The sequence below is a fragment of the Saccopteryx leptura genome, chromosome 6 (assembly GCF_036850995.1).
Source record: "Saccopteryx leptura isolate mSacLep1 chromosome 6, mSacLep1_pri_phased_curated, whole genome shotgun sequence".
Classification (NCBI taxonomy): Eukaryota; Metazoa; Chordata; class Mammalia; order Chiroptera; family Emballonuridae; genus Saccopteryx; species Saccopteryx leptura.
In genome coordinates, this window is record NC_089508.1 from 29,834,795 (window position 1) to 29,862,731 (window position 27,937).

General features: G+C 36.9%; 1 protein-coding gene and 1 pseudogene across 7 annotated transcripts in view; one reads left to right on the plus strand and one right to left on the minus strand.

Annotated features, from left to right (window-relative positions):
- SIPA1L1 (signal induced proliferation associated 1 like 1) overlaps window positions 1-27,937 on the minus strand; it is a 372,985-nt gene that overhangs the window by 209,052 nt on the left and 135,996 nt on the right. For all 7 annotated transcript variants that reach the window (XM_066344442.1, XM_066344440.1, XM_066344435.1 and 4 more), the window contains one exon: window positions 5-65. The gene's annotated coding sequence lies outside the window, so the exon portion shown is untranslated. The remainder of the gene's footprint in view (window positions 1-4; window positions 66-27,937) is intronic.
- Window positions 1,547-1,644, plus strand: LOC136377956 (small nucleolar RNA SNORA51; annotated as a pseudogene).

Here is a 27,937-nt window from a genome sequence, read left to right on the forward strand (position 1 = left end):
TTACTGTAGTCTCGTGCCATTGCTACAGAAATTCAGACAATTAGCATCCAGTGATAATGTACAATCTGAAAAAACAGAAATAAAAAGTTCATAATTTAAAAATAGAAAAATGCTAAGTATATAAGAAATTTTACTAAAATATATAAAATAGTTGCATAAGAAAACTTTTGAGGGGAATACGGGGAGGGGGGATGCATTAGGGCAACACTAGGATCTATGTAAGCACAATAAATTAAAATCAATAAAAAAAAACTTTTACCTTTTTTCTAAAGAAGCAAACCAGCCCTTTTAAAGTAAGTAGCTGCACTTAAATTCAAAATTAGATTAAAGTATCTGTAATATTAAAGTATCTCTAGATATTTTCAATTTCAAATCATCTGTTTGTATTGTAGATATGACCATAAAAAAACACAAAACAAAATATTTATACATTTTAATCAAGTAATACTGCCCTGAAATTATATTTATAAAATTTAAACAAAAACAGAATTATTAAATTGACCTCAAACATCATGTTGTCTAACCCTACAACACATATCAACCTGATTCAACTTGATACAACCTAAAGTTAGATAAACTGGCTTCAATTTCTAAATTTCTAAACTTAGGGACCTAAGGAAATAATAGTTCTCAAAAAAAATTACACATAGGTGATTCAAATATTTGATACTGCATCTTAAAGTCTTTGAAAATTCAGCATGGATGTGGAATGCAGCATTGAACTGGGGATGCTAAGACACTGGAATGGCTTTTAATATTGAAAAGTGAAAGATAAAAAACTTTGTCTCTACACAGACCCCAGGACAAATAACAATATAGCAATCACATTATTAAGTAAGCAGGGCTTAAATATGTACATAAAACCTATCGATGCTGTAGTATTTCTGGGGACAGTGTGCTTTGAGGGGGCTGAGGACAGGTGCTGCCCACCCATCTACAACTAGCCTGTCTAGTTTCACCTTCCTCAGTGTATGAAAGATTCAGCCATGTGGTTGGCTTTAGTTATTGTTTGTAGGGGAGGAAAAAACTTCTACCCTTTCAGGTTCAGTCCCTGGGAGCATACAAATTAAACTGACAAAGAGAAATTAACAGGAAAAAGGGCATATATTTTATTGATTTTAATATTTTTACATGTGTGGAAATATCACAGAAAAAAAGTAAAAACCCAAAGAGGCAGTTAGACTCAAGGACTTATATACCATTTTAACGAAGGACAGTAAGTCTTAGAGACGTGGCTAGACAACGGAAAAGGTTTGGATTCCTAAGGATGATAAATTGTGAAAAGACGAGTAGGAAATGGTATGGTTCATCAGAACTGGTTAGTAAGATCTGTTATGCAGACTTAATTTCTGGTGATAAGAATCATTTTCCTCTTCCTGGTTTAGAAGACAGGTGCACCTTGAAAAATGGAAATGCATGCCTCGCTTTCAGGCAGATAGGGAGAACACAGAGTTCTTCCTGTGTTTGCTACTTCTCAATTTCTCAATTTCCTCCAGTTCAAAATATGGGCAGCATATCCTGATCCCCTTCAGATTCGTAAAAATAAAAACTCCTTAAAAATATGAAGGAGGCAGAGTAAACCCACCCATCTACACCTCAGCCCTGGCTCTTTGCCTGGTCTGTATTGTGAATGGGGGGACATGGGGTAAAGGAATATTATTATTAAAGAAAAAAAATACGAAGGTACAAGTCTCAGACTGAATGAAGATATTTTCAATACATATATCCTCCAAAGGACTCACATGGACTACAGAAAAAAGTCACATGAAACAGTAAGAAAAGAACAGGCCTCCCAAATAGGATATCCAAACTGTCAATAAGCATACGAAAAGGTACTCAACCTCATTCATTACCAAGGAAATACACATTAAAACCACAGTGACACGCAATGGCATGCTGATCAAATGACCAAAAGTGAAAATCTGAGGACACGGAGTCTCAGGATCTGAAACAGGGAAACTCGTTCAGCAATGTCTAATAGAGCAGAGCACAAATGCACACTGTGGCCCAGCGACACCACTCCTAGGGCGATGCCTACTAGGAACGCATCTCCAGACACATCGGTCCCCAACACACATACAATAATATTCAAAGAAGCCAAAACTCAGTAACAAAAAAACTGTATAGCCATACAGTTGAATACTAAACAGCAGGGGTCAGTCAGCTATTTTTGCAAAGGGCAAGAGAGTAAGTATTCTTGGCTATGCAGGCCATAAGGCTGCTGTGCCCTGTTGCAACTAAAACAGCCACAGTCAATATTTAAATGAAAGGGTGTGACTGGTTTCCAATAAAACCTTATGCACAAAAACAGGCAGCCAGCATAGGCTGTAGTTTGATTGCTAAGGAGTAATGAATATTAATGAACTATGTAGAATGCAACAACACAAATGAATCTCATATGATAGAATGTACTGTATAAAGCCACTTTGTAAAGTTCAAAGATAGGTAAAACTATTTAAGTCAGGAGTTACCTTTGAGTGCGGCGGGATAATAGAGACTGGGAGAGGGTGGGAGGGGGAGTTTGCTGGGCTAGTGGTATTGGATTCCCTGGTGTGAGTGGTAGTTTCATGATTATGTTCGATTTGACAAAACTCATCAAAGTGTTTGTTCACTTATGATTCACTTATTCTTATATGTGGTACATTTGAATTAAAAAGTAGTTTACTTTAACTTTTTAATAAACAGAGAATATGGGCCAATTCTATAAGTGAATGCTTTCTCCTAGCTCACTCTCCCAGACATTGAACACTCTGAGGCACCAGCAAGCCTGTGTCCCCACAAAGCACAAGCATGCAGCCTCCCTTTATTTCACCTGAGGTCTACATTGCAGGTGACCTTCTGTTCTGAGTTCCAGGTAGGACTGAGGAGAATGAGCTGTGACTGGATGGAGGAGAATGCGATACAGAGGGAGCAAGGTAAAGGACAGATGGTGGGCGGGCAGATTGCTGGAAATAAACCCCTACCTCTTAACATAATCTGTTGAATAATCTACACAGAATAGAGGGTAACACAAACAGCTTAGGAACACAATTCAGAAGGTCACTGAACTTGCATTTTGGACAAAAATAACGACATTTAAAAGCTAACTCGAGTTCTTAAAAGACTGTTAAAGAAGTCTGTTCCCACTACAACAATTTCTTCCAATCTAACAGATTAAGTGGGCAGGAAGTTTCAGCTTTTCAAGCACGGGGCAACCCTGGCAGATAAAGTAGTCTTGGCTTTCTAGCCCTGCATATTTTAAACCATTTCTATACCTTGATGTCATCTGTCCCTCTATACCGTGTCTAAAACTTAATTGAATATTGTAACTTTCCAAGGATCATTAAAAAGCCATTAAATTACCAGAGTTGTGCACAAATATATTAGGAGAGGCCAAGAACCTAAAATTCCCAGAACAACAAGATCATGGGTATCACATTATACGGATTCACATTCTATGAGTATGAGCTTTTATCATGAGTGAAATAAAGAGCAAAGGAGTAAAGAAAAAAATAAGTGAAAAGAACGGGAACCCACTCACTATACTGCATTTACTGTATAACTAACTGACATGTGTGAGAAACTGAACTAGAGGCACAGATATACTTATGCATCAAAAATTAAAATTAAATGTCACAAAAATTACACAATATTACAAGTGCTATAGAGCCATAAATTAACAGGAGAGAATTATTCAATGTAGGACAAGTGAAATGCAAGTGGGGAGCAGAGGAGTGGAAAAGGAAGTCTTCATATAGTACAATGGTTCTCAAAGTGTGTGCCAGGGTACACTGGTGCACCCTAGGAGATTTCCAGGTGTGCCCTATGGCAGTGGTCCCCAACCTCCGGGCCACGGACCGGTACCAGTCCGTGGGTCATTTGGTACCGGTCCGCAGAGAAAGAATAAATAACTTACATTATTTCTGTTTTATTTATATTTAAGTCTGAACAGTGTTTTATTTTTAAAAAAATGACCAGATTCCCTCTGTTATATCCATCTAAGACTCACTCTTGACACTTGTCTTGGTCACGTGATATGTTTATCCATCCCACCCTAAAGGCCGGTCCGTGAAAATATTTTCTGACATTAAACTCGTCCGTGGCCCAAAAAAGGTTGGGGACCACTGACTACCCTATGGTATTCCAGAGAAATATGTGCCTGTTGGGGACCAAAAAACCAATAGGGTTTTTGGGGTTTAGATTTTTGGGGGACCGAGGTGTAGGGAATTGGCTGTAAGCTGTCTACCCAACTCCCCCTCATTTGCCTGATTAGGTTGCAAAAAGCTGTTAAGCTGTGGTGCTGGATTGTTTACACTACCCCCCATGTTTCCTGGAAAGACTGGAGGCAAGTTTCTTCTATCCTTTGTTTGGTGTATAGTTAAGATTTGCTAATGGCCTCACTTTACCCTATAAATAAAGCAAGATGCGGTTTTTGGGTGCGCTTTGTTCTTGCCAGCAGCAATTACAGGGCCCTCCCTACCATGTATTTTCTTAATTCTGCATATTTTCTTAATTCCACACCGTTCCCACTCGGGGCCTGAAATTACTAGCTGCGCTGGTTCGCGGCATGTGCCCAGATATAAAAATAAATATAGTTACTCTATTATACCATTTCATTACGGAAATACTGCTCTTTTTGTTAACACATCATTATTATATTTATTATTAACACATCATTATACTCTTTTTAGATAAATACACCCAAATAAAATGGATAGATTTCTCAGAAAGAACCGTGATATTGAAGAAACCGATTCTGGAAGTGAGCAAAAGTTAAGTGTAAATAAAATAGGACTTGAACGCTGACGGGCAGAATTTAATTTATAGCATTTTCCATCACTTAACACTGAACAATACAATTAGATTAGAAACCCATTCATGGAAGCTTCTAGTGATTTTGGTTTAACATGAACAGAAGAAGAACTGGCAGCTATATCCACTGATCATGGATTGAAGATTAAACATAAGGAATTGTCTCTTGAAGACTTATGGATTTCTATAAAAGAAGAATATGTGGCAATATCTAAAAAAGCTTTGAATATTTTACTACAATTTTCAACATCCTATTTATGTGAATAAGGATTTTCTACCCTCAACACAATTAAATGTTAAAAGAGGGGAATTATTCAATGTATTGACAAGGAAATGAGAGTTTGCCTTTGAAATATATGCCCAAACGTTGAAGAAATCACTAGGACACATAAGGCTCATGTTTCTCATAAATACAAGAATGAAAAAACACATTCGTGCCGGGACCTGCCGAATTTACTAAATCTTACTAGGAATGTATCTATCTCTATATATATATATATAAAGATAACTTTTTTGTCTTTTTTAAAAATTTTTAACCCTTGTTTTTTAAGAATTCTAAAAAACATAACTCAAAAAATGTAACATAAAAATGTTTTTTAATGTCAGAATAAATTTAATTTTGTCGTATTTATTTCATTTACCATAAAAGCACGCTTGGACTTTGTATTTTTTTCTTTGATATCTGACTTAATTATTATAACATATTTCTCAGAAATGTGTATATAGTATGCCTACAATTATCTGTAGGATTTTAAATGCGCCCCGACTTCAAAAAGTTTAAGAACCACTGATATAGTAGGTGTTAAAATGAGTTTGAATAATTAAAGATGAGCAAGGTAAGAGGAAAGAGAGCATCATTCTAAGCAGAGAGAGAGAATGCCCAACAGGTTGGAGGCATGAATAAGCCAGTCAAGTTTGAAGATCAACAAGAAATCTGGGGCAGCGAGAACGTGGTGTGCAGGGACAAGCTAAAACTGAGATAATGGGGTGACTTGTCAGTTGTGCTGTTTGATTATCATCCTGGCATTATGAGCCATTGGGGTAGAAACTAGGAGAAAGAGAACGGAACACAAGGAACAGAGGAGAAGTGACAGTTCTCCAAACATATCTTCTTGTGTATTTTTGAGATTTATAGCCATGGGAAGATTTCACAATATTTAAAAAGTAAATAATTAAAATCAGCCAGTATATGGTTTTAACTCAACATGAAAACAATCAGTAACAAAGGAGCTGCATTACAAATGTATCACATCACCACACTTACAGGAGTACAAAAGAAAAGAAGTCACCTAACCACTTTGGAAACCAGTATCTGGACTATGTATTCTGAGGCTAGAGACAAAACAAATAAAGGAAAACGGCCAGAAGGAACTCTATGGTGTTGAACTTGAATCAGAGATATCATGGTTTTTAATATATATATATATTTCCATAGATCAAGATCGATGTAGGTACGTGTACAAGTATACATATATTCCCTAGTTCCGTCCTCTGAGAGAACTTATAGCAATGATCTCCCACAGCAATGAACACACCTACCACCCAGACATTGGTTTCTAAACACTATATTCCAGTTAAAAACAAAACAAAACAAAAAGACCTGGCCTGTGGTGGCACAGTGAATAAAGTGTCAACCTGGAATGCTGAGGTAGCCAGTTCAAAACTCTGCACTTGCCTGGTCAAGGCACATACAGGAAACAACCACTACAAGTAGATGCTTCCTGCTTCTCCCTCGTCTTTCTTACTCTCCTTCTCTTTTTCTCTCTCTCCCCTTTCTCCAAAAATCAATAAATAAAATCTAAAGAAAAAAGACTTCTCTTTAAGGTTAAAAAAATAATAAGGTCAACTTGAAGAAATGTCTGCCTGCAAAGCCGGAGCAGAGAAAACATCAGATGAACCTGGAACATCTTGTGTATGAGAAACTGAGGAAGGGCTCAAAGGAGACGGGAACTTATCAAAAGGACACCGGAACCAACCTGAAGGGGTCAATTCTGGGACAATTTGAGAAATGACATAACATTAATAAATTATAACACATAGGCTAAGACAAACATTCATGAGCCCATACTAGTAACAATAAATACCTGAATACTTAAATAAGTGGGGGGAATGAAATTTAATCCCTGTTTTGCTCTCTATATAAATCAATTCCTTTTTTTTTTTTTTTTTTACAGGGACAGAGAGAGAGTCAGAGAGAGGGATAGATAGGGACAGACAGACAGGAACGGAGAGAGATGGGAAGCATCAATAATTAGTTTTTCATTGCGACACCTTAATTGTTCATTGACTGCTTTCTCATATGTGCCTTGACCACGGGCCTTCAGCAGACCAAGTAACCCCTTGCTCAAGCCAGCGACCTTGGGTTCAAGCTGGTGAGCTTTTTCTTTTTCTTTTTTTTTTTTTGCTCAAGCCTGATGAGCCTGCGCTCAAGCTGGCAACCTCAGGGTCTCAAATCTGGGTCCTCCGCATCCCAGTCCAAAACTCTATCCACTGCGCCACCGCCTGGTCAGGCTCAATTCCATTTTTAAGATTTGCATGTAAAAGGCAAGATTACAAAACTTTTAGTAGAGAATAAAAGTATATTTCATGGCCCTCAGAACAGGTTAACAATTCAAAAAAGAAAAATAAAGTCATTCTCCATTAAAATAAAGAAGTTCTGTTCATTAAAAAATACCATAAAGAAAATAAAACACAAATTAGAAAACCTATATATCTCTTATAAATTTTTAAGAAAGATAATCCAAGAGAAAAATGGACATAAGTGACAAAAGAAAAGGAAATGCAAAAGGTCCTTAAATACATGAAATGATGCTTAGTTTCTTTGGTAATTAGAGAAATACAAATAAAAAGCACTTTTACACACCTCTCAGCTTATCTAAGTTTAAAAAGTCAGACAATGTCAAGTGTGTGGCAAAGACGTGGAGGAATGGAAGCGTCAGTCTCTGCTGGGAGTTGTACCATCACTTTGAAAATCGTCAGTGTGTGAGCATAACCTACACTGCTAAGTTTACGGTCACAACTGTCTCCCCGAGACAAATACAACTGTGCAGAACCACAGAAAGCTGCAAACAACCCAAATTCCCACAGAATAGGAAAACAAAACGTGGCTTGCAGCAAAACCAGTGAGCTCTGATGCTAAATGCAACAGTATGGGAAAATTCAAGGGAATAATATTCCTAAATACTTTTTCAGAAAGAAATTGGTTATAAACTACATTTTTAAAAATTAGTGACAAGCTCGCTGAAGGCTGTCTATACTACCTAATACTCAATAAAAGCTTCCCACGGTTTTGTGCTCGGCTTTGTGGATCTTTCTAAGACATACAAATAAGTTCTCCAAGAGATGCTAACATAATTCCCTATAGCTTTGAACACAATGTTGAGCCAAACATTAGGTAAACAAAACAAAATTGTAGTTTTTATTTGTTTATTTGTTTTTTAAAGGGTAAATTCCCAAATTCTAAGTACTACACTTGAAAAAGCATCATCCATGTCGTGGCTTTTCAAAAGAAAAAAAACATTTAAAGAAACCTCCCCCCACCCCCAAATCTGTTATTTTGTTAGTCAGCTACCACAATAGGTATGTTTGCTTATTTAGGCTCATACCAATTGGACTATGAATTCATTTAAAAAATATATTTTATAGAGAGATAAAATCATACATATGCTGTACTTTCTACCAAAAATTATATATGTAATTTTACACATATTTATATATATACCTTTCCCACAAAAGTTAAACAACTTCTAAAATCAATACAACTGGATTAAAAACAAAACACTCCTATGAGCAGAACTACTCACAGTTGTATCTATGATCCCCTGGCAGAGATCAGCCGTCGTGACACCATGAGCTAAACAAACTGACCTGGCCAAGCCCAGAATGAAGTGCACCCAGGAGCCTACTAACCACCCTCAAAGCAAAAGGTTCCTCACACCGTAGATGGTTAACAAATTTTAACAATGGGGAAAAGCATAAGAGACATATTTAAATTTGGCATCAAACACGAAATCTATATTTCCAGATTTTAAATGTTATATAATAGTGTTCAGAATTTAGACTATTATGGTCTATATTTTATATGGGTGAGAGTACATACAAAATCTTTACAACAGATGGTAAATTACATAAAGACGTCAACTGACAGTTCTAGCTGATTCAGCTCTAATTCATCTTGTTTGCTTTCTAACAGCACTATTTTAAAATTGTTTTAAAAGAGCAGTTCTATGGTCCATAGAACAGATTTCTATTTTAAGCAGAGGTGACAATCTTTACTTATGTAAGAGGCAATTATACAGGTTAACAGAGGAAATGAACTGCAATGGAATACACTAGAGATATGTTAGGGGAAAGCATTAGTTTTCATTCTCAAGGGCACATACTAAATGTATCCGTTTAACAGTCATTGAATTTATTAAGCCATAATTTTGCTACATGCATTCTCCGTTCCTTTTTTCTCTGAGCACACTGAATAATCAGAAGGCAGTGTTTTCTTTCCTCTCTATAGTCACAACTGTGCATTTGGCCTGCATTCTAAATAACCAGGTTCTTTACAAAATTTTTGACATTCAGCCAATATACGGATCTTTTCACTAAAAATAAGCATGAAGGAAACAAACTCAAACCATAACTGTCATATTTACTCAAAATGGGGAGAACATTCTTCTCAGACAAGTTGGATAAACATGCACAGAACTCACCATCACAATACATGCTCTACTGACACTAAAAACAACACTGATGTTAAGAAGTTGAAGCATGAATATTCAACCGGATGCTTGATGACATCAGTATCGATGGCCTAAAGTCTACTGATGTAATACTTAACCAATCAGGTAGTGTCTTTATACACTGGCAAAGCCTAAACAGCAGGTATGATGATTGGTTTAATATGTTAACTTGGCTAGGCTAAAGTGTTGTTATTTTAATCAAATTCTAATCTAGGTGTTGCTGTGAAGGTATTCTGTAGATGTAACTAACAGCTACAATCAGTTGACTTTTAAGTAAAGGAGATTACCCTCAATAATGTGGGTGGGCCTCATCCAATCAGCTGAGGGCCTTAATCTCAAAGACTAAGGTTTCCTAAAGAAGAAATTCACCTGACCAGGTGGTGGCGCAGTGGATAGAGCATCGATCTGGGATGCAGAGGACCCAAGGACCCAGGTTCGAGACCCCAGCTTGAGTGCAGACTTGTCTGGTCTGAGCAAGGCTCACCAGCTTGGGCCCAAGGTCGCTGGCTTGAGCAAGGGGTTACTCGGTCTCCTGAAGGCCCGTGGTCAAGGCACATATGAGAAAGCAATCAATGAACAACTAAGGTGTTGCAACAAAAAACTGATGATTGATGCTTCTCATCTCTCTCCATTCCTGTCTGTCTGACCCTATCTATCCCTCTCTCTGACTCTCTCTCTGTCCCTGAAAGAAAAAAAAAAATTCTACCTCAATACTTGAGCATCAACTTACATACTTTTATTGGTTCTGATTCTCTAGAGAATCTGGATTGATACACTAGGCAAAATGGGAATTTCATTATAAGTTTTAAAGACTTTTAAATGTAAAGTTAACCTGTGGCTGGATAACTCAGTGGGTTAGAGAATTGCCCCCATACAAGAGGTTGCCAGTTCAATCCCTGGTCAGGGTACATACAGAAATAGATTGATACTTCTGTCTATCAGTCTCTTTTTCTCTCCCTCCCCCCACTCTCTAAATAAATACATAAAAAATAAATCAAAAGGGTTTAGAATATGACACCCTCAACTGTGCGGATCTGGGGTACTATTTTGAGTTAAAGGGACTTAACCCTTTGAGTAGTATGAATGTTCATGTACGTCCCTGTGCCTCCTGACCATCCAGAGTACAATCGATTTATTTTAAAAATGTGTAAGGCAACATTAAAAAAAGGCAAATGTATGTTCTTCTTCTTTCCATAAATCGGTTAACAAGTAAACATGATTTTAAGTTAATGAAGCTGGAACTGGAACTAATTCCATTTCTTGAAAAAAACCTCACTCCTGAGGATCAGAAAGCATGAAAAACACTCACTACTCAAGAGGTTCAAAAAAACAAAAGAAAAAAACAGGTGCATAAAGGCACTCTGACCTCCCTTTTCTTTCAGAAACCAGAAGATAAACTCCCACATGAAAGACGTGCTCCCTGCACCTGGAGGGAGAATACACTGATCATCAGTGACAGGGACTGAGGCTGAGAAGAATCTGTGCAAACACAGGTTTTAAAGATAACCCTATCTCCCTCTTTAACATCCCCATATATGATATTTTCTTTTTCACTATGACTACTCTTCGTTCAACCTAATACATAAACATTTAGACTAATTGGTTTTCTTGTGTCTTCATTTTCCTGTGAAAACTCCCATGTACATTTTTTTTAATTATAGGCTATTCCGCTGTTAATCTACGTCACTATACTTCTCGGGCCCAGCCAGAGACTCTGGGGGACAGAGGAAAGGTTTTACTCCCCAATGCATCCATTCTTAGAGAACCAGCAACATGCTAAGGAAAGAAGTAGCAAATGCAAGAATGTCTAAGGCAAATAATCAATATGGGAAAACAAAGAGCCTGTTTTAAAGTATAATAAAGTTCCTCGAAAAATTCAAGGAAAGATGACATCCATACACACACACACACACACACACACACACACACACACACACACACAAAGGCAATAATTGCCTGACCAGGCGGTGGCACAGTGAATAAAAGCATTGGACTGGGATGCAGAGAACCCAGGTTCAAAATCCCAAGGTCGCTGGTTTAAGCGCAGGCTCACCAGCTTAAGCGCAAGCTCACCAGCTTGAGCGCGGGGTTGCTGGCTTGAGCATGAGATCATAGACATGATCCCATGGTCATTGACTTGAGCCACAATGTTGCTAACTTGAGCAAGGGGTCACTCGCTCTACTGTAGCCCCCCGGATATGAGAAAGCAATCAATGAACAACTAAGGTGCCACAATGAAGACTTGATGCTTCTTATCCTTCTTATGTCTGTCTGTCCCTCTCTATTGCAAAAAAAAAAAAACAGAGAGAGAGAGAGAGTAATTATCTTGGGTAAAACCAAGATCGTTGGGAAATAAAATTACGAAAGGTAGATCGGCATCAAGTGATGGAAGGGGCAGCTGGATCCTACATCCTGGATCCCATCCCCAGTGGACACACCTCCGGAGCTCTGTCCATTTTCCTCTCCCTTGGCCTCTTCCCTCCTGTCTATAAACATGTTCTGATGTTCCTTAATTTATAAAGAGCCTTTATCTTAACTCACATCTCTCTCTGGAATTAAGAAGCAATGAGGGAGAATGGTATCAATGATGATTTGGAAGTTCCTAGCTTAAATAACTGGGTGGATGGTTCTCCCAGTAGATGAACAAGAAAACAAACGGGGAGAATGGGAGATACAGGAGTCTTCATAATAACATACAACAATTAAAGTGCCTTCATAGGACGAGGTTATAAACTGAGAGTCTATAAACTGAACTTGGACCATAGGCATATTTTCTTTGGCTCATGCAGTGTTTTACAAAAATTCAAACCATCCCTTAAAATTCAGAATATTTACCATGCAAGTCCTGATTTACAGCTTCTCTTGAAAAACTGAGAGATCTGGTCATTTCAGGCTCATATTCCCAAATAGCAACAATGGCCAGAGCCAAACAGACTGTCCAGGACCTGCAGTCTCCCACTAATGTCCCCAATACTGTCTTCCTGACCGTCTGCCTATGTCAATGGCCATTTATCACTCCACTCTTTCTGTATTTTTTCTTAGCATAGAAAACCATATTTTCTTACCCTAGGCATGGCTTTACTCATTTACATGGCTGGCCAGGCACTTAACCTTGGAATCTGCTGTAAAAGGACAGAGTCAGAAGGGAATTAAAAATAAGGCTCGTCAGAGAAGCCAGGGCTCGAGTTGTGGCTTAAAGTGGGTTTGAAATAGGCAAAAATGGAAGGAGGTGCAACTCACAAAAAAGAACATAAAAGGAAATGGGACTATGGATGGAACTGTAGGAAATACCCATCACATCAATAAAAGAAAGATAACAGTAAGTAACAAAAAGTGAAAGACAAGTTCAAGGAGTGAGAGGTTCAAGCAAGATTTCAAAATGAGCTAAAAGTTGATGATTCTCAGATTACAGCCCAAACCTGCTCAGCTGTAAGACTAGTGCTATAGAAAGAGACTACAGTCCATGGTTAAATAAACAGCCAAAAAAAAAAAAAAATCAAGTCTGAACTACCCATGAAACTGTACTCCATGCCAACTGGTTAAGGTTAATTCAGAAAGATGTGTCTCTTTAATTATTGTCAACATAAATGTTATGGCAAGTACTTGAAAGCCATTTTTCATTGACTAGAATTATCATGTGATATCTAGTTACTTAAGTTTTACCCTACATGTTAAAAGCATTTTCAAATAAAAAGCAAAGGCAGAAAGAAATATTAGGCATAATCTAACAGCATTTTCCTCAGATTGTTGCATATAAGAGAATCACTTATACTACCATAATAAGAAAACTGGCCAGTTAACAAAGGGATAAAGTTACAAGGTTTTCCTCCAAATTTCTATGTAACGAGAAGAGGAAAAATGTCCGTTAACATGAGATGATTTACAAGAATTTAAAGCATCACACTGGCAAAAGCCAACAGTCTGTGCATAAGCGTGGTTGCCTCTGCACATCTGGTTTTTAAAAAAAGACAATTTAGAAATTCTACAACCTAAGATAGGTTTCTCCTGTTAATGGCTTTTGTGCTAGATTACTAGGTAAGTAAACGGGACATAGAACATAGATGGAATTCATAAGGAAATACCAATTCAATATTAAACACAACAGAATTGCTCAACTCTTCATTAACAATCAAGAAATAAATATTAAAGCAAAAATGAAGTATTCATCATTTTAGAACTATTAAATTACCAAAGTAATATTTCATAGTTATAGCTATTAAGTTAGCTAAATAATTTTTGTACATTTGATACTGTTAAGTCTGAAATAAAACTACTGTGGCCCTGTAAATTGGCATCGTACCTTTAACAGGTAGATAAGGTTTAACAAAATGTTCAAAACCCTTATAATCAATGGCACTCCCAGAAATGGACTCTATGTAAATGATGCAACAGAAGCAAAAGGTTATATGAATGAAAATATTCAGTACTACAATGTTATTTTAAACAAAAAAAGATAAAGAATATGGAAATAGATCAGCTGTCCAACAACAGAAATAGTATATAGAAAATTATAGTGAATCAACACTGTAATCTATAATAATTATTGTCCTTTAATGTGATAATCATGAAGATTAAGGTAAGGACCATGGGAAAACAATCAATATCATGTGAAGGTAGAAAATAAAACAATATGCTTAACAAGATTACAACTAGGTAAAAAGAAAAAAATGTTTTTATATGTGGTCAAGCCAAAAATAAAAATACTACTCAAAAAGTGGAAATTTTTAATAATATACTGGAATGATACATTTTTGGGGCGTTTCATGTTCCAATATTATTTTAATAATACAGTAAATGAAATAAATAGGAAAAAATATCTGTCATCATGGGATTATAAAATTGGCACTAAGACAAAAAAGAATAGCCACAGTGCTCAGGAGAGGGGGGAAAGCAGAGAGAGAACCACATGTAAGAGCAATAGAGTTTTAACAAATGAACTAAAATTAGAACTCTACTGGGGGCCTCAGAGAGCACTTTCAGCAAAATGGTAGAGGCATACATCTTATGCAAAGAACTGATTAAAAGTAACAGAGGTGAGGCAGTGTCTGGGACCCAGGCAATGCTGGGAGAGAAGAAACGAGTGATAGATGACCAGAGGGAAAAAAGAAATGGAATAATAGTTCAGGGAAGAATCAGGGTGGAGAAAAGTTTTGTTTAGGCTAAAACCTAGGAGAGCGAATAATCAATCAGTAAAGAGAAAAACTGAACCTTGGAAATGATGAAATGCCTCTTGGAGGCTACATGACATAGAAATTCAAGTTGCATGGAGCAGAATTTGGTTTTTCTCTGTCCTTGAAAAGCACTCAAATTTATCTACAGAAATGATACTTCAATGAAAATTTTTATATTTTCTTAAAACAAAAGACCTCCAACAGTATTTGAGCATAAAAACAAGGAACACAACGCAAATGACTCTCATACTGACTTCTTAAGAATCTAGAGGTCCTACATTAAACCCCAAGTAAAATAATTGTATTAGCATGATGAATATTTTGCGTGGATCCAAAATTCACATTTTTCTGCATTTTAACTTCGCTGAAATCAGGATATACCTTATCATCGGTGACTTCTTAGCATTGTACCACAGTTTAAAAGGCTGTGGTCTTTTCTCTTAATGATATGTAAATTAATTATGTCTTACAATTGAAAGCATCTTAAATGCAATAAAGCATGGCATCTTCCTATCCTCACAAACTACTCTGGCACTGTTACTATACAACTACAGTAGAAAGGAGAGGGGGATAGGAACTTGGCACATACTATCTTAAACGACTTTATTTTATAAAAACATAAAATTGTGAACACTTTAACAGACAGATTTCTAATTCTATAATTAAATGATCCCTGTGGTTCTGATTCAATAGTTTATTGATGCTCATAAATGTAGAACACGAATCATATGTATACACATTTACGTTTGCCAGCTCTCAGTGTAATTCCTAGCCTATTTTACAATGCAACGATATGCTTTAAAACAAAATACTTTTCCACCGAACAAAAATCAGAAGCAAGGAAGGGCATTTCTATTTAAAATATTAAACTTTAATAGAAATACTCATTAAGGAACTATCACTTGGGCCCTGGCCGGTTGGCTCAGTGGTAGAGCATCAGCCTGGTGTGCGGAAGTCCCGGGTTCGATTCCCAGCCAGGGCACTCAGGAGAAGTGCCCATAGGCTTCTCCACCCCTCCCCCTCTGCTTCCTCTCTGTCTCTCTCTTCCCCTTCCAGAGCCAAGGCTCCATTGGAGCAAAAATGGCCCGGGCACTGGGGATGGCTCCATGGCCTCTGCCTCAGGTGCTAGACTGGCTCTGGTAGCAACAGAGCGACGCCCCGGATGGGCAGAGCTTCGCCCCCTGGTGGGCATGCCGGGTGGATCCTGGTCGGGCGCATGCAGGAGTCTGTCTTACTGCCTCCCGTTTCCAGCTTCAGAAATATACAAAAAAAAAGGAACTATCACTTGGGGAAATTGAACATTCACATCTTACCAAGTTTTTTGTAAACCTAAAGTTAATCCAAAATAGTTTTTACTAAAATCAATAAGTATATATGCATATTAACAATTTTTACTGGCAATTTCGTTGAAGTTTTAACCTCAACAAATGGGCTATCTGGAAAGGAAAAATACTTATAAAACATTTACAGCATCAAACATCTTTGGAGATCACCATAATCACAACAATTAGCCACCCCCAACTGCAATGTACTACACATTTTTTAATGTTTTACAACTAAGGAAACCAACCTGCCAACCGATAAATTTATTATACCCCCACCTGTACTCCTGGAAATGCACAAGATAATCAAATCAATGAAATTAGCATCTTAACATGTTTCTTTAGCATAATCAACTTATGTTAGGCCAGTGATTTACCCATAAAACACTTTAAGGTGATTATGAATATAAGCATGGGTTCAACATCAAAGCAAAAATAGGTACCATGCCAGAAAATTCCTTCATGATCTTCTAGTTGTACAACTTCGCAATTTACAAAGCACTTTCCCAAGTACTATTCTTTGAATAAAACGGGCTGCACTATCAAACATACCTCCAGATGTTCCCAGTTTTAAATAATGTTATCTAGACTGTTTGAGGCTAACCTCAGACAAAGTTCATCACACAGACATATATTATACCATATCTACATATCTTTTTAATGGAGATCACAGCTATAATGACTTCAAAATTTCAATACCATCAACCAGGACAGATGTTACATGATCACCACCTAAGACATTGCAACTAATTTTTTTCTATATAAGAGGGAACTATAGAGTAAAATTCACAACTTTCAGGATTTTATCCCTATCTTCTATAAAATGTTAAAAAAACTGCCATTTTCTCTTTTTCTTTAGTTGCTAACTGATTTTCATTCTTTTTTAAAAACATGTCTTAATTATTTAATATAAAGCAACGCATTACGTTAGGAGAAATAAATAATTCCTGCCCTCAAGAAAATTATAGCATACAGGGGAAAGAAGTTCAAAGAACCTTAACATATGGCAGAATATGTTAAGTGCTAGAGTTTTAGGAAAACACAAAGATGACAAATTTATATTAGCTATGAAGTATATTATACCATAAGTAGAGTTACATTATTGCAAATAAAAAATATTCTCTCTGGACTAACAAGATCACTAGTAATAAAACCTTATTTATCAGTACCTTATTACAGTTCTCTGTAACATTTTTAAAATATTGACAGGTTTCATATCTTATAAGCCCACTGTAATTTATTTCTAACTTAACAGCTATGAAATCTTGTTTATAAATGTTTTTTGCTAAAGTCTGAATATTTTTTAATAAGTATCATTATAGTTGTACTATATTATGATATATAAGAATGACATAGTCATTCAGGTGACCAAATACATAGATGGTCTTTATTCAGTCACCTTCCCAGTTCACAGCTCCCTAAACTCTTGGAAATTCTCAAGTGATAAGAGCTCAAAGGTGTCTCTTATTTATAATGAGATGATTTTTGGAAAGCAATCAGAGATAGGGGCTGGTTGAAAATGAAGCCAACCATTTGATTAGTCCCACCCACCCCCAACATCCAGGGAGGGGGCAAGGGCAAAAGACTGGTCAATGATTTAATCAATTGTGCCTATGTAATAAAGGTCCATAAAAATCCTCAAGTTCAGGTTTGGAGAGCTTCCAGGCTGGTGAACACTTGGAGATCTGGGGACAGTGGCTTGCCTGGAGAGGACCTGGAAGCACGGTGCCCTTTCCTCATTCCGGACCCTACGTATCTCTTCATTGTATCTGGCTATTGAAAATCCTCAAGTTCAGGTTTGGAGAGCTTCCAGGCTGGCGAACACTTGGAGATCTGGGAGAGGGGCTTGCCTGGAGAGGACTTGGAAGCACCGTATACCCTTTCCTCATTCTGTACCCTACGTATCTCTTCATGGTATCTGGCTATTGATTCGTATCCTTTAATATCCTCTGTAATAAATCAGTAATCTAGTGAGTAAATGAGTTTCCCAAATTCTGTGAACCATTTTAGCAAATTAATCAAACCCAAGAAGGGGTTTGTGGGAACCTTTGATTTACAGCCATTTGGTCAGAAGTACAGATAATAACCTGAACTTGGGGCTGGTGTTTGAAGTGCGTGGGGGGGAGGGCGCACAGGAGGGAAGGCAGTCTTGTAGGATTGAACCCTGATTCTGTAGGATCTGACAGGATTTCCAGGTCGGCAGTCATAAGAATCGAGTTGAAATGTAGGACAGACACCCTTTTAAAGAACATTTTATGAACTTGACTCCAATGGCAAGAGAAGTGAAGGCAAAGATAAATGAATGGGACTACATCAGAATTAAGTTTTTGCTCAGCAAGAGAAACTGATATCAAAATAAACAGACAGCCAACTAAATGGGAACTGATATTTTCAAACGACAGCTCAGATAAGGGCCTAATATCCAAAATTTACAAAGAACTCATAAAACTCAACAACAAACAAACAAACAATCCAATAAAAAAATGGGAAGAGGACATGAACAGACACTTCTCCCAGGAAGAAATACAAATGGCCAACAGATATATGAAAAGATGCTCAGCTTCATTAGTTATTAGAGAAATGCAAATCAAAACTACAATGAGATACCACCTCACCCCTGTTAGATTAGCTATTATCAACAAGTCGGGTAATAACAAATGTTGGAGAGGATGTGGAGAAAAAGGAACCCTCATACACTGTTGGTGGGAATGTAAAGTAGTACAACCACTATGGAGGAAAGTATGGTGGTTCCTCAAAAAACTGCAAATAGAACTACCTTATGACCCAGCAATCCCTCTACTGGGTATATACCCCAAAACCTCAGAATCATTGATACGTAAAGACACAGGTAGCCCCATGTTCATAGCAGCATTGTTCACAGTGGCCAAGACATGGAAACAACCAAAAAGCCCTTCAATAGAGGATTGGATAAAGAAGATGTGGCACATATACACTATGGAATACTACTCAGCCATAAGAAATGATGACATTAGATCATTTATAGCAAAATGGTGGGATCTTGATAACATTATACGGAGTGAAATAAGTAAATCAGAAAAAAACAAGAACTACATGATTCCATACATTGGTGGAACATAAAAACGAGACTAAGAGACATGGACAAGAGTGTGGTGGTTACCAGGGGTGGGGGGAGGGAGGACGCAGGAGGGAGGGAGGGAGAGATTTAGGGGGAGGGGGAGGAGCACAGAGAAAACTAGATAGAGGGTGACGGAGGACAATCTGACTCTGGGCGAGGGGTATGCAACATAATTTAATGACAAGATAACCTAGACATGTTTTTCTTTGAATATATGTACCCTGAATTATTAATGTCATCCCATTAACATTAATAAAAATTTATTTAGAAATGTAGGACACCCACGCTGGTGTCCAGAAGATTACTTTTTAGTGTGGGGAACCTCACCCCCCCAGTAGAACTGGGTTCTGGGACCCAAAAAGGAAAACCAAAATAGCCAAATAAAAGCATCAGTCCTTGAAGGTAAAAAAGGTTTATAAATAACAATGACAGCAAATAATGCAAACCACTTGTTCCCATTTCAGGATGTAACATGCATGTGGGGAAAAAAAAAGGTAATTTTAATGGATTTTTTTAAAAGTAAACTTTTATAAAAATTGAATCCTGTGAACCTCATTTATGTTGTAACATGAAGCATTAGTACCATTATATAAACACACTACAATATATTTCTCCATTTGCTATTGAGAATGTTTTGATTTTTTCTAGTTTGGCATTAGTACAGATGATACTGCTATGAATTATTTTTCGACTTATTATTTGGGGCACATGTATGTGTTTCTGTTGAGATCACACCTAGGAGTGGAATCACTGGATCCAAAAACCCGCTGCTATTCCCACTAGTAGCGTGAATAAGTTCCAGCTGCTCTATACTTGGAATTATCAGTCTGTTCTACTCTGGTGAGAACATAATGTTGTAGCATTATAATTTTAATCTGTAATTTTCTTATAAGAAATGATTCTGAAAAAACTTATAAAAGGCTGATTGGCCAGCCTGAGCATCTTCTTTCGTGAACTACCTATTCAAGCCTTGCATCTTTAGCCAGGGGAAGGGTAGGAGGGAACAGAGGGTCTAGCTAATAGTGCTTTGTAATTCTTTATGTCTTCTGGATATGAGTCCTCTGGTGGATATGTATCAATGTAGCTCTCTCTATATATATATGGTTATAGCTCATATAAAGCTACATATATAGATATATGGATATATAGAGCAAATCTCTTCTGCCACTGTATGGTTGTCTTTTTGCTTCCTTAACAATGTCTTTTGATAAAGAGAAATTCTTAATTTCAATGTGGTTCAACTAATCAATTTTTTTTTTTTTTTTTTTTTTTTTGGCGAGAGACATAAAGAGAGACAGGAAAGGAGAGAGATGAGAAGCATCAACTAGTACTTGCAGCATTAAGTTGTTCATTGATTGCTTCTCATATGTGTCTTGATCAGGGGGCTCTAGCCAAGTCAGTGACCCCTTGCTCAAGCCAGCAACCTTTGGGCTCAAGCCAGCGACCACGGGGTCATGTCTATGATCCAATGCTCAAACCAGATAAGCCTGTGCTCAAGCTGGTGACCTTGGGTTTCAAACCTGGGTCCTCCGCATCCCAGGTCAATGTTCTATCCACTGCAAACCACCTCATCAGGTCAATTTATCATTTTTTTTTCCTTCTGGTTAATCTCAATGGAATTCAAATGCTACTCTCAAATATAAAAAGAACACTTAGACTACTTTCAATTAATATACTACCATATTTAAAGTTAATTACTGTAAACAAGTTTATAGAAAATTTTATTCTCTAACAAACTAAGTATAGGTAATTGTTCAATAAAAACATCTTAGCGGTCCTTTTAGTGTGAAATAATTAGGGACTGGATCCCTGGTTTCTGGTAGGGCACATCCCATATTAATTACCTCCATCCCAGTAAGGGGAATTTTAAATTTCTACTCTCATTTGAACAATTGTAAACAATAGTTCTTAAAGGTACGTTTTGCTTGACTATCATAAAAAAATCTGGAAATTTAATAAATATGATAAAAAAAGGGCTGAAAAAGTAAATTATATCTCTGAATATCTCATAACTAAAATTAGGATGCTGATCATTTAGTACATCAACAACCTTTCTCTTGTACTTCTGCTCAGATCATTTCTATTAACATAAGAGAAATTACTCTTACTTCATATCCTGAAATGAGAACCAAAAATAACTGAGGAAAATAAAGCCGTTAGATTAATAATTTAAGATATGACATATACATAACAAATTATCAAATTATGATACATTCACATATATTTTTAAGAAGAAACTTGCTTGATAATGTAAGGCATGCAAAGCAGCAAAGTACTTTAGAGACTTAAGTAAGAAGTTGATCAAGAATACACAAGCAGACATTGTGCTTATATAAATTACATACATGGGAACAGTTTCCTTTTCTATTTTTATAACCTCTGTGTTAAACCAACAAGCCACTAATCAAGTTTTATTTATAGCAAATGCATCGAATGACATGATGAATATGGGAAAAGAATCAACCCTGCAAATCATGACTTAAACATTTCATTTAGGCAACAATGATTTGAGGAACGCACTTTTTATTATCACTTTTTAGTTTAGTTTAGGTTGGTATTAATAACCATTCACATAGGCCTTCTTGTTTGAAAAATTCAAAGAGTTTACAAGTATCTTAACTTTCTTTTTTAACTTTAAAAAAATTTTTTTTAAATTTATTTTAGAGAGAAGAAAGAGAGAGAAAGGGGAGGGGGCAGGGGGAGCAGGAAGCACCAACTCCCATATGTGACCAGGCAAGCCCACTGGGTTTCGAACCGGCAACCTCAGTGTTCCAGGTCGACGTTTTATCCACTGTGCCACCACAGGCCAGGCCATATCCTTTCATAAAAGGATTTTCAACAAAAATATTCCACACTACATGTTGTAAAGAACATTTGGTTAACCACCTATATATGGTTAAACAGCACAAACTAAAAATCATATTCAATACTTCTCCCTGTTCTGCCTAGTCATGAACAGCAATATCTAACTTATCAGGAAAGTCCATCTGACAACTTCTGTTCACCCCACAATGGCCAAAAAAAGAAAAAAAGAAAAAGAGGTAGTGAAAAAATTATACTAAAAACAAACGACAACTACAAAAAAAAAAAAAAAAGCTATTATAATGAATCCAGGATTGTTCAGCAGCATTCACAGTACCTCTAAAAAATAGTAGAATATATTATATATTACAAGTTTTATTGTTTACTCAGTCTATAAACAATGCTTACTGCCTACAGATTCACAGACCCTGCACATCAATTTCATGGCCCCAGTTCGAGAAGCACTAAAATAGTTGTCTAAGAGTTTAAGTACTTTACTTAGAGAAGAGCCCCCGCAGCATTTACTGAGCTGCCCTTCACTGTCCTTTCTCACACCAATCCTAACAGGCTTATTCACAATCACTTCATGAAAGTCATGGACCAGAAAGGGAATGGGAAGTGGGGCTGTGGCCAGAGGCAGGCGCACCACCAGCAGAAACCTGGGAGAGACATAAGCAGCCTCGCTCCACTCGACAGTCCCTGAAAGCTTCCCAGCAATTCCAAACCCATGTAACAATCATAGTTCATGACAATGACCTCCGTTATCAAGAAAAGATTACATTCAGTGTACTTAAAATCATTTTTCTCTGAAATGGTTAACACAGAAAATTTAAAGCTTAAGGAGGACACTTCACCAAAGAGGATAAAAGGATGGCAAATATATGAAAGATGTCTAAAATCATTTTCCACTAGGAAAATACAAATTAACGCCACGACAAGGTACAGCCACGCACCTATTGAAATAGCTAAAATAAAAAATACTGGCAATGCCATGTGGTATGGGAAGCAAGGGGAACTCCCCAGCATCGCTGGTGGGAATGCAAAATGATATATTGCTCTTGAAAACGGTTTGGCAATGACTTACAAAGTTGAACATGCACTTACCCTATGACCTATAAACCACACACCTGGGTATCTACCCAAGGGAATTGAAAACTTATGTTAACAGAAAAACTTGAACACAAGTGTTTATAGCAGCTCTACTCATAATCACCTCAGCTAGAAACAACCCAAGTATCCTTCAATAGGCAAACATATAAACAGGCCGCCATGTCCACACAATGGCATGTTCAGCAGGCAAGGAGTGAATGTACGCAACAACTCTGATGAACTTCAAAGGCATGCTAAGAAGAAAGCTAGTCTCAGAAGGTTAAATACCAGAGGACTCCACAAGACCTTCGAATTCATTAAGTTAATATTATTAAAAAGACAAACCCTAGGAATGGAGTACAGACCAGGGGCTGCTGCAGGATACTGAGAGAGGAGAAGGGGCTGTAGGGGATTGCATGAGGGAGTGTTCTGGGGTCATGAAACTGTTCTGAATCCTAATTGTGGTGTAAGTTACAGGAATCTAAATATGTATTAAATTTTATAAAATTGCACACATGTATGAAAAAACTGTGTAATCATCTAAGAACATTTTCCTTTCACTTTAACTCATTATCATGTATATAAATAAAATGCTATGAAAATGTGGCAGATTTAAAAAATATACAAAGGATTTACATTGTAACACTCTTATTAACACATGACTCTAACTCCTATAGCCTTCAAACATAGAAACACATAGACCATAACCAGCAACCATAGAAAGCTGAAGCAGCTGCTATTATTAGGCAAAGGGAACTTTAAAATAAAAAGTATTATGGAGGAAAAGATGTACAGTTTAAAATGATAAAACAGTCAATTAATTAGGGAGGTATAACAATTATAAACACGTGTGCAATGTAACAACAGAGTCCCAAAACAAATGATATGAAGATAGAGCTAAAAGAAGAGACAAATTAACAATAATTAGAGTTCAACAACCCATTCTAAATAATTGATAAAAGAACTAGAAAAAAGTCAGCAAGGTTATAGGTATAAACACTTTAATAAGCACTATTAATCATCCTGACATAACTGACATCAATAGAACACTCCATCTAACCACAGCAGAATACACATTCTTTTTAAGGCTAAACACAGACCATTTGCAATGTCACAAAACATGTCTCAATAAATTCAGAAGAACTAAAATAATACAAAATATAGTTAGGGCTCCAAAGAACTAAATAAACAACCAAAAGAAATTTAGCAATCTCCAAATACTAAGAAATTAAACAATAATTTCTAAATAATCTACAGGTCAAGAAAAAATATGTAAGCAAAATTTTAAAATATTTAAACTGAACGAAAATTTAAAAATGTTAAAATTCATAGGATGCAGCCAAAGCAGTTATTAGAGACAGTTTTATAACATTGGACTTAAACCTGTTAGAAAAAAAAAAAATCACAATTCATTTCCACTTTAAGAAACTAGGTAAAGAGTAAAATAAACCCAAAGCAAGTTTAGAGAAAGAAAATCAACACAATTGAAAACAGAAAAACAATAGAGAAAAAACTGAAACTAAAGTTGATTCTTTAAAAAGGTCAATAAAATTGACAAATCTTTTTTAGATTGATCAAGAAAAACAGAAAAGGGCACCAATTGCCAAAATCAGAAATAAAAGAAGAAGCATCATTACTGACCCTAGAGAAAAAGATTATAAGAGAATATTATGAAAAACTATATGTCTCTGAATTTAGATGAAATGGACAAATTCATAAAGACATAAATTATAATAGCAATACTGATTTAAGAAGAAACAGAAAATCTAAATAGACATAATAAGAAATTCAAAGCAATTTAAAATCTTCTCACAAAGAAAATCGCAGGCCTACATGGGATCACTGCTGAATTCCATGGTATATTTAAAGAATAATGATAATTCTTCATCAACTCTTCCAGAAAATAGAAAGAACACTCCCAACTCACTCGATGAATTCCATACTAGGCTAATTGCAAAGCCAGTCATCACACACAGAAAAAGAAATCAAATGGATCAATATCCCTCATGAATATGTACACAAAAATTCTCAATTAGTAAGCCAAAGCCAGCAATATATAAAAAGATTAGATACTATTACCAAATAAGATTCATCCTAATTATGCAAATTTAATTTAACTTCTAAAAACAGGTTAATATAACATCTGAAAAGTAATTAATACAATGTTAATATAGAAAAGGACATAAAGCATAATTATATCAATATATTCAGACGAAATTCAACACCTGCTCATTATCTTTCAAAAATCCTCCGCAAATGAGGAACTGAAGAGAGAGCATCCTCAACTGATTAAGGATATCTGTACAAAACCTACAGCTAACATCGTACTTAATGGTAAAAGTTTCCCCCCAAAATGAGGAAGAAGATAAGGATGTCCACTCAGCATTTCTACTCAACGGTCTACTGGAGGTTCTAGCTAGTGCAATAACGCAACAAACAAACAAAAAGGCATCCCATTTAGAAAGGAAGACTTAAAACTGATAGCTTTCAAAACCTCAATTTTCTAGATTTTTAAATATGCCCACACAGGTACTACCCAACTAGGAAAACCACGTTTAAAAACAAGAGCCATGTACTTTTAGTGTTGTAAATACTAAATCACCAATTTCCCTTAGCCTGGCTTGTCAACATAATCAGTGAACAGGAGCAAAAATGTTCTTTGATGAAATTAACACAAACAAGAAACTGGATACATTGACCTGAAGACTAAAAGAAGAAAATATTTGCTGAATTTAAATCTTCATCTTAAAATATCTGATATGTTTTCCAAATGTAGATATAGTTTAATGTTACCTTGGTACATTTGCATAAAATTATATAGGCTTTATAATACGTATCAGCTTCACTCCTGATATAGCATGTACAACTTCTTCTGTTCCACTGTTTGTGAGAGAGAAAGCAGTAATACCAGTTTTCAATAAGAACTCAATTATATTGATATATTCTGAGGAGGCCTACTTTCACAGTGATACTCATGATAAAATATTCCTTTTTTCTTTGCCATTACTGTATCCTTAGAGAGACACAGTAAAGGTCTCCTCAGTCACCGGGGTCCATCAATTTCATTATTTCACTAGTCCTTAGTCTTATACTCAAAAATGTAACTTTGTATCATTCAAAGACATAGTTATAAAACAATACCTGGCACCTACCCAAGTAGTTTTTCAGTAACTATTTTGCAGGGAGGGACAGAAGGACAGACATATAGATGTTCTCCTCAGACAGAAACTGTGTTGGAGCCTGGAGAACAGTACAGAAGGAAAAGAGACCATGGACGCTGTCTCCCAGGGCAACAAAAGGGGAGGCCAATGTATGAAAACGCCATTTACTTCTCTCAGACAAAGAGGGAAGAAATTGATCTTAAGCTTTGCAGATACAATTCAAGCTACTTCAGAGCCATCTATGGAGCAAGTAACCACCTTGTGAGGCCGAGCAAACGAAAGCAGAGGGGACGCACACGGCAGCACTGCCCACAGCTCCCAGCCTCCAGGGTGATGCCTGAACCAGTTCCTCAAACGCTTCCCTCCGAGGCTGCTCTCACACACCAGCCCTTAGACCATGAAGAGAGGATGAACAAGATGGGCCCTGTCACACACCCTCCGTGTCTGAACGGGAAAGCAGAAATCGTTTATACTCAGAGTTCATATTAATATGAGCCACAGCCGAGAACAAAACTGCTCTCTGCCTCAACGGATGCTCACACGATTAAAGAGCTTCCTCTGGTAAGCTTCTTCAAAAGTTTCTCCGAACCCTCGACTATTCACTGAGCACGCAGCCTCTCAAACCTTCCTCTTGATGCTGCTGCTTCTTTATTTCTTTTAATAAAACATCAAGTTGGTCCCTTCTACTGATAGAAAAACATGATTACACTGAAATTTAAAATTTTTGAACTTAACCAATACAGTAAAGTCACAGGATACAAAATCAATTTTAAAAAGTCCACTGCTGCCTGACCTGTGGTGGCGCAGTGGATAAAGCGTCAACCTGGAATGCTGAGGTCGCTGGTTCAAAACCCTGGACTTGCCTGGTCAAGGCACATATGGGAGTTGATGCTTCCTGCTCCTCCCTCCCCCTTCTCTCTCTCTCTCTCTCTCTCTCTCATTCTCTCTCCTCTCTAAAAATTAATAAAAGTAAAAAATTCTTAAAAATAAATAATTAAAAAAAAAAGTCCACTGCTTTCCTATATGCCAATGATAAAACATCAGAAAATGAGCTCAAAAAAACCAATTCCTTTTACAATTGCAACAAAAAGTAAAATAAAATACCTAGGAATAAACTTAAAGGATGTGAAGGACCTGTAGACTGAAAACTACAAAACATTCTTGAAAAAGATACAATGAGGCCCTGGCAGGTTGGCTCAGTGGGAGTGCAGCAGCCCAGCGCGTGAAGTCCTGGGTTCAGTTCCCAGTCAGGGCACACAGGAGAAGTGCCTATCTGCTTCTCCACCCCCTCCCCCTCTCACTTCTCTTTCTCTCCTTCTCTCTCTCTCTTCTCCTCCCTTCCTGCAGCCATGGATCAATTAGAGCAAATTGCCCCCGGGTGCTGAGGATAGTTCCAGGGCCTCCACCTTAAGCTCTAAAAAATGGCTCTGGTTGTAACAGAGCAAGGACCCCAGATGGACAGAGCATTGCCCCCTAGTGGGCTTGCCAGGTGGATTCCAGTCGGGGCGCATGCAGGAGTCTGTCTCTGCCTCCCCTTCTATCACGAAAAACAAACAAACACACAATGAAATGAAAAAATATTCCATGTTCATGGATTGGAAGAATCAACATAGTTAAAATGGCCATATTACCCAAAGCAATATACAAATTTATATAATCCTAATCAAAATCCCAATGTTGTTTTTTTAAAGAAATAGAACAAAAATAATTACCAGGTTCATATGGAACCATAAAAAACTCCAAATAGCCAAAGCAATCCTGGGAAGAAAGGATG